The sequence below is a fragment of the Mesoplodon bidens genome (genome assembly GCF_964165515.1).
Source record: "Mesoplodon bidens genome assembly, chromosome: 13".
NCBI lineage: Eukaryota > Metazoa > Chordata > Mammalia > Artiodactyla > Ziphiidae > Mesoplodon > Mesoplodon bidens.
The window spans coordinates 13,759,871-13,768,542 of record NC_138169.1 but is presented as its reverse complement, the minus strand read 5'-3'; the positions used below and the strand labels follow the sequence as shown (position 1 = coordinate 13,768,542).

At 45.1% G+C, this 8,672-nt stretch overlaps 1 long non-coding RNA gene across 1 annotated transcript; it reads left to right on the top strand.

Moving 5' to 3' along the window:
- Positions 1 to 777: 777 nt before the first annotated feature.
- LOC308626849 lies at positions 778 to 8,278 on the top strand. Its single transcript, XR_014017313.1, has 5 exons — positions 778 to 819; positions 980 to 1,084; positions 1,889 to 1,925; positions 4,232 to 4,345; positions 8,170 to 8,278. It is a non-coding gene; the product is annotated as an uncharacterized lncRNA (long non-coding RNA).
- The last annotated feature ends 394 nt before the right edge of the window (positions 8,279 to 8,672 follow it).

The following is an 8,672-nucleotide window of genomic DNA, read 5'->3' as shown; positions in this document are numbered from 1 at the left end:
CTGTGAGAACTGGTAAGAAGATCAAATGAGACGTAGGATGGGTGACTACATACTTTATTGTCTAAACGAGGGCATGTTGAAGAATGAATGCTATTAATGACCTGGGACAACAGATGGAAATGGTAAATATCTTGGGCAAACCTGGACATAAAGTCATCCTAGACCAGAGGTTCTCTAGCTCAGCTGTACTTTGGAATCACCTGGGGAGCTCTAGCAATGCTGATGCCACTCCCAGAGAGCCTGATGTAATTGACCCAGGGTATGCATGGGCATTGTGAATTTTAAAAGTCTCTGGGTAATTCTGATCTGCAGCCATGGTTGACAACCACGTGTCCCTGATCTATTTGATGGACCATCAGTGCTAATTATCATTACTATTATTATTACATCATTATTGTTATTACTATTACTATTACTGCCCCCCAGAAGCTATCTGGCAATGTCCAGAGACATTTCTGTTTGCCACGACCGAGGGGCAGTTGGGGAGGGCAAGATGTTACTGACATCAAAAGGGTAAAGACCAGGGATGCTGCTCAACATTCTACAGTGCACAGGACAGACCCCACAACAAAGAATTATCTGGCCCAAAATATCAGTTGTGTCAAGGATATCAAATACACTTAGAAGTTGGGATGGGGAAAGACTCTTGAAGTAGAAAGTCATGTCAGGAACTCAGGAACAGCCTTTGCAGTCCTGCCCTTGCACTGCCTCTGCGCCTGCCAGCTGTGGGAGGAGAAGAGAGTCCCTGGGGCTGGCCCTGGGTTGCACGGTCAGAGCCTCACTTAACCCTCTCCCTGGATTCAGATCATCGCACACCAGGTATGCACTCAAGATTGCCTTTCGACTTGGGGGAGCCGTTCAAAAGTCTTGGCGTCTGCTGGTGCTGGAAGTGTTTATAAGAGACTTCCTCGGGAAAGAAAGGTCATTCACGGAAAACCAGAAACAGATTTCTTTTCTTTCTCTGGCTCACTTCCGCCAGGCACCTCCAAGAAGCTCACTAACGTCTAAATCGTGGAAGCGAAACTTTTAGAAGAAGAGATGGGGAGAAGCTGTTGACGGCATTGCAATTACGCCTGCACCGAGGGTCAGTCCAGGCTGTGGCCTGGAGGAGGGGGGGTAGAATTAAAGAGGGAAGGAAGGAAGGGAGAGAGGACGGAAGGAAAGGAGGGAAGATGGGGAAGGAGAGACAAAAGAACAGAGGGAGGGATGGGTGGAGAGACAGATGGGTGAAAGGATAGATCAGTGGGAGGGTAGATGGACAAATGTATAGGTGGATTATATATATAGGGGTAAGGGGACATATGGATGGGCTTGTAGATAAGCAGATGAATGAATGGATGACTGCAAGAATGGATAGATGAATGGGTGGGTGGGTGGATGGATGGATGGATGGTTGGATGGGTAGATGAATGGGTGGGTGGGTGGATGGATGGATAGATGAATGGGTGGGTGGGTGGATGGATGGATGAGTGGGTGGGTGGGTGGAAAGAAGGAAGGAAGGATAGAAGAATGGGAGAATGGATGTCTGGGAGGGTGAATGGTGGGGGACTGTGTGGGCAGCTAGATAGTAGGTGGGTGAGAGCGGATAGATAGATTGATTCGTCTCAATCAAAGATGTTGTATCTTTATGGAAGGTTGCAAACTGGTGCTGTATGTTAGAATCAACTGGGGAACTGATAAAAATGCTGCTGCTCAGGTACTATCCCCCATGCCAATTATGTCCAAGTCTCTGGGGATGACACCTGACATCACTATTTTTTAAAATCCTCACATGATTCAAATGGTAGCCAAACTTGAGAACAAATATAAATTCAAAAGACAATGTAACGAGGTTAGTGTTATGCCTGATCAAAATACATGCAGTTCCTTATCTCTTGTCTTATGCCAGGTCCCCTTCACCCACTGGAGTCACTTGCCTGGCCTTGGTTAAGTATCTGAATTTGTAGTCAGACTTTGGTGCCAAACTCTAGTTCATATCTGCCCCTGTATCAGGACTTCAGTCAAGTGGCTTAACTGCTCTGTGCCTCTGTTTCTCCATCTGCAAATTGGAGTCCATGAAAGCAAAGGTAAACACCCTACAGAGTTTTGCAAGGAGCACAGAACATAATGTCTTGCATACTGTAAGCACTTGGTCAGTGACGTAGACTATGATTACTATTATGAATATAATATGAATACAATACCTCCCGATTCACAGATACGGGTAATAATCATGGGCAACATGTATCAGTCATGTTCTTTATGCCAGGCATTGTCCTAAGAGCTTTACATTTGATATGTATTAACTAATTGAATCCTTGTAAAATCTCAGTGAGTTGGGTACTATGACTATTCCCATTTTCCAGATGGGGAAACTGAAGCACAGAAAGGTTGAGTCACTTGCAATATTAGACACACAGCTAGTCCTGGTGAAGCTGTGATCTGAGCCCAGGAAGTCTGGCTAGTGTTCCTAACCATTGTGTTCCACCCTTCAAGGCACCACCCTGCCTCACCACTTAGAGCTCACACGGTCCGCCCCTTATTTCTCTAGACAGGACAGAGGTTCAGAGGAGAGAAATGACTTCCCAAAATCTCACAGCTAGTCATTGAGGAAGGTGGCCATTTGAATAGTCCCAAATCCGCAGCTCTTTCCTGCTGTGCTCTGTCAGTGTCCCTTGAAGTGTACCCAGGCCCCTGAAGTCATTAAGGACTTTTTTGAGTCTCAGAGCTTTCATTAAAATGCAAATGCTTCTAAGAGGTGGTCCTGGTGGAGGTCATTTATTTGCTCATGTGTTGATGCAATGATTATTTATTAAGCGCCTGCTCTTGTGCCAGGAGCGGTGTTGGGTGCTGAGGATGCACTGGGAATGGAACCGATACATCTCTGGCCTTAAAGGAGATTGCTGGTGGTTTAGCATTTCTCGGCAGACATCCATAGGCTGAGGTCTAGGCTGTGGGGTGGGAGGGGGAAGGGAGGGGCCCAGGAGCAAAGAAGCAGTCCTTTTAAACACCTGTCCTTCTATCCTGACCAGCCTCCCCACATGACCATTTCACCAGTCCCCACCTTGGCCTCATGTCCGACACACTAACAGAGAGAAAGAAAGCGTCCTCTGGCATCTCCATTTTTCTTTTGTGAAATGTAAAAAATTTCCTTGATGAAACTGTCAAAACAGCATAAAAGAAAATAGCGAGGGAAACAGCCCCCTTAATTGCACAACCAAACATAACTGCATTTGGTGTTACTCCCTGCCAACCTTTGCAGCAGGGTCGCAATCATGCAGCTGGGGAAGAGTCAGACTCACCAGGTCTCCGATTTTGACTTGGGCTGTATTTGCTGTATTGATTTATCAGCGTTACTTTCCTCTGGTTTCTAATTTTCAGGACGGAGCCAGTATTCCCTTCCTACCTTGCAGGACTGTTTGCTAGAGGGTGTGAAATCAATACGTATATGTCCAATACCTGGGGCATAGCAGGCACACTACACATTATTCCAGTTACTCCTACTTTTAGAGGTTTAGAGCACAGCAGGGCCAGCCCTGGGTCCTGGTCCTAAGTCCCCTACTTACTAACTGTGAGACATTAGGCTAGACACTTAACTTCCCTGAGCCCCAAATTCCTGGAGATGAGAATGCTTGTCTCAAGATCACTGCAAGAATGAAATGAAAAAAAAAAAAAAAAAAAAAACCTGGTAAGCAGTAGGCACTCTAAAAGTAGTAGTAGCTATTATTGTTGTCGTTATTTTTATTATTTCATGCAATATTTACATCTTGACATTTACTCCCAGCCAAAGAACCAAATCAAATCACTGCAAATGGGGGAAGATCCAGGTCCGGGGTGGGGGAAGAGCCTGCTCACTAAACTGGGGGATCTCTAAGTGAAAGCATGCAAAATATCTGGCTTTTGCCAATTTTATAAGAATCCTTGACCCTGGGAACAATCTGCTAGGTCCCCACCCAAGGTCAGAAAGGAGGCTCTTACAGAAGGGAGGGTACTGATGCATAAGCTCCATGAGTTTCATTGAAGGCTGATTCTGACCTGGATTTTGGGGCTGCAGTGGGGTGTTGCAGGGTTGAGAGGAAAAAAGCGCCCCCAGTGCAGTCCTTTCCTTTAGAACTTGGCCAGCCTGTTAATAAACAGCAGAAGAGCTCCCCTCATCCTCACCACGTGGGTTCTCACTGGTATCGGGCAAGTGGTACCCACCCTGCATCCTCCTCCTTCTCGCCTCCCTGCCTCCCCCCTCTTCCATTCCCAGAGACTTGGCTGGCTCCGAAGCTTCCAGACAGAGGGGCTAAACATGTTAGCCGACAGACTCGCAAGACACAAAAGGCGGCAGGAATCAAATAAAAGGAAAACGCAGCAGTCACAGGTCAGTCCTGTATAAATATTTATGCTGGAGGAAAAGTTGCTGCCTGAGTAATGACCTTGTGGCTGGTATTAATAGAGATAATGTGTGTCTCTAGAACAGGCCGCCAGAAAGAGAAAGGGGGCGAGGATGGGGAGGGGGCGAGAGCAAGAGCAGGGAGGTTATAAATCTTCGTGCCAAGCCGAAGCCCCAGCTGACCTTTATACCTTTCTCTCCCGTCCCCTCCAGCGACACCCCCCTCCCCCGTCTGCATCTTCAAATCTATTTTCTCTCCTCTTGGCCATCCTGTCTCCACATAGGCACTCACTCGTGCATTAGCCATCTCGGGGCTGAAGTCTGTCATCCCAGCCGGTGGCTGGGCACCATGCTGGGTACCAGTTGGTGTTTAATAAAGGTTCAGGGCAGTGAGTTGATTGAGCCATGCATGGAGCCCAGCCTCTGCTGCTGATTACAGGCCCCCAATATGGGACTGATTTTAACTTTTGATGGTTTCCCTGTCTTCATCTCCCTTCTCCAATACAGCCAGCCTTCACTCTGTTGCAGCTCAGGGGAAGTTTCCAGATGCAAATCTGACTGTATCTCTCTTCTGCCAAAATTTCCTCAGTAGCTCCCATGTCTTAAGATCAAATCCAAACTCCTCAACCGGCTCCTACTTACCTTTCCAGCTTCGTTTCTCCAATTCCCCATCCCTCGATGGCTCCCCTCCCCCGCAATACCAAACTGCTATACAGGCATTCCTCATTTTATTGTGCTTCGCTTTATTGCGTTTCTCAGATATTGCTTTTTTTTTTTTTTTTTTTTTTTTTTACTAATTGAAGTTTTGTGAAAACCCTGCATGGAGCAAATCTATCGGCACCATTTTTCCAACATCATTTACTCACTTTGTGTCTCCGTGTCACATTTTAGTAATTCTCGCCATACTTCAAACCCTTCACCAGCAAAAAGATTACTAGCCACCAAAGGCTCAGAGGATGGTTAGCATTTTTTAACAGTAAGTATTTTTAATTAAGTACGTACATTGTTTTCTTAGATATAATGCTATTGCACACTTAATAGTCTATAGTATGGCGTAAACATAACTTTTATGTGCACTGGGAAACCAAAAGAATTCACGTGACTTTCTTTATTGTGATATTCGCTTTATGGCGGTGGTCTGAAACCCAACCCACAATATCTCCAAGGTTGCCTGTAATTCCCAAGAAGCCATGATCCTTTTCACATCCAGGTCTTCGCATGTTCTGTTCCTTCCACCTGGCATGACTTCCCTGTACTTCTTAACTTGGCTACTTCATCCACATTCTGTACACTTCTCTCAGATCACACCCCCGCCTCCAGGAAGGCTTCCCTGCATTTGATGCCCCTTTTATCTGGTCCCATAGCACCCTGTGCCTCTCGTCACACCACTTATCCCGTCAAAGAGTCATTGTCATTTAACTTGTCTCTCTCATTCCCTCAAGACCCTGAGTGCCCTGAGGGCAACAAACTGACATCGCTGCATGCACACACACAACAACGTAAAGCCTGGCATGTAGTAGATGCTCAGGAAATGTCTGTCCAGTGAACCACAGGGACAGGACCACACCCTCTTCTCTGTTTGAAAAATGAAGTGGGCTCAGATTCCCCTATCTGGGACACAAGAAAAGTAGAGGCCTTAACATCTGGAAAAGCCCCACACTTAACTGAGGGCCTGGGAACCCTCCTTATCTCCCTTACTTGCCCTTCTCCCTCCTTATCTGCCAGGGTAACTCCTATTCAGAGTCCAGTTTCCCAGTGTTGGGTAGAAGAGACCCCCCCCCTCTTCTGTGCACCAAATAAAGGAGAGAGAGGGGGGGGGAGAGCGAAACAGAGAAAGATCAGCTCTTCTCAAAGGGCTTCAAAGGCAGCCTTCCAACTCAACGGGGCCGACGCCAAGATCTGAATATCAAGATGGAGAAAAAGGTTATTCAAGCCACAGATTCTTGGAAGTCAACAAGCTCTCCCAGGGCAGGGAGCCACAGAACGAGCCATTCCTGGGGGAAACTGGAAGCCTGAAGCCACCACACCCTCCGCCCTGCTTGAAGCAAACCCCAATTTCAGACTTTAATACTTCTCTGCTGAAACGTAACAAGGGAACCAGCCATTTGAACTCTTGGTCTTCATGGTCCTGGGCTGTTTAAGGTCTGTGCTACACAAGGAAAGAAGGAGCTAAGAAGGATCCTCCAATGCCTCTGTGTACCTGCCCCTTATCATAGGCTGTTTCTTTAATCTCTAACACAGCCCTGGAGCATCGGAAGCATCATCCCCATCTTCCAGATGAGGCGACTGAGGCTGGTAAGGGCCTCAATGTGACCCCAGCTTGTGTGATGGCAAGCCTAAGTTCTTTCTTCTACAGCCTCTTTCCCTGATGCTTAGAATTCACGTGCCCTGTCGGGGACCACCTCTGACTGTCACCTAGAAGGGACATTAGAAGGGACCATGTCTTTTCCTTATTCTGTCTCCTCTGTCCCACCCACCCTAGAACCAGGTACCAAGTTGATGGGCAACACTTGCTGTACCCCTAGATATGGCTGATATGACTGAGCCAACTTTGTCATGGGCTAAAAGGACAAAGCCAGAGTGAATCCCAGAGAAAGGATGCTTGCCCATCGTGGGAGCCTTTGAAATGCTTCTCTGGAGAAGACAACAAAGGCAGGAAGAGATACTTATACACAAATGTTCACAGCAGCATTATTCACAATAGCCAAGAAGTGGAAACAACCCAAATGCCCATCAGCGGATGGGTGGATAAACAAATAATGGTGTACTCACACAATGGAATATTATTCAACCTTCAAAAGGAATGAGATTCTGATACATGATACAATATAGATGAACCTTGAAAACATTATGACCTGAATAGGAAAAAAAGTGGAGGAGAAGAGAATTCGCTCTCTCTCTTCCTGACTGTTTAAGCTGGGACATTCTTCTTCTCTTGCCCTCAGACCAGAACATACATCATCGGCTTTCCTGGGTTTCCAGTTGGCCAAATGCAGTTTGTAAAACTTCTCAGCCTTCATAATTGCATGAACCAGTTCCTTATAGTAAATCTTATATATATATATATATATATATATATATATATAATATTAACATATACTGATATATATAATACTAATATATAATATTTTATATATAATGTTTTTATATACATGTTTCATATATATATATATATAAAATATTAACATATACTGATATATATAATACTAATATATAATATTTTATATATAATGTTTTTATATACATAATGTTTCATATATAAATAAATAAATAAATATATATATATATATATATATATATATATATATATATATATATTCTATTGGTTCTGTATCTCTGGAGAATCCTGACTATAGAAGCCAGTCACTAAAAGACAAATATTGCATGACTCCATTTATAGGTGGTACCTAGAGAAGTCAAATCCATACAAACAGAAAGTAGAACAGTGGTTGCCAGGGGCTGGGGGGAGGGGAGGATGGGGAGTTAGTGTTTACTGGGTACCGAGTTCCAGTTTGGGTGATGACAAAGTTCTAGGGATGAATGGTAGCGATGGTTGCACGGTGATGTGGATGCACCCAAGGCCACTGAAGTGCCACTTAAAAATGGTTAAAATGATCAACGTTTTGTTGTTTTATCATTAAAAAAAAAAGCAAAGAGAGAGGGAGGGAAAGAAATAAAGCAGACTAGAAGAAAAGGAAAAGAGAGGAAGGTGGGAACTGGAGTTAGGAAGAAGGCAGGCCAGTCGGGAGAGGATTCGGGGAGGCAGGAAGGCAGGGTCACCTTGAGTTATTAAATCTCTTGCTCGTCTCTAGACACGTACAGAACACAGGAAACCCTCCCTTCCCTCACACACCTGAAGTGAGAATCACTGGCCTCACCACAGCATTCAAGAACACCTGCTCAATTACTTCTTCAAATGCCTTTGCTCATTAAGGGCTCAAAAACGGAAAAGATGAAAGGGGTAGTTTTGTGGTTTCCGATGTGCTTTTTCTCAAAAAGAGCCTTCAAAAGAACAAAAACCACAGCAAATTTTTGCAAAATGAAATGTAGCAACCACTCGTGCTTAATGTAGATTTCTTTTCAGCGTTAATACAATTCAAAGTGTCCAAGAAGGCATTCTTGATGTGTCACAGTTTCAAGTCTTGGGATTGTAAGGTTTTTGTCCCCCACAGAGTTTGCGGTGGAAATCTCGAATCGTGGCCCGATCATCAGGTGCGTGGAGCAGAATGAACCTGTCCCTCTCCAATTGCAGATCCACAGAGTCCACCCAAGAATCACATCTCACCTGACAGCACTCGTCGTACCACCATCCCAG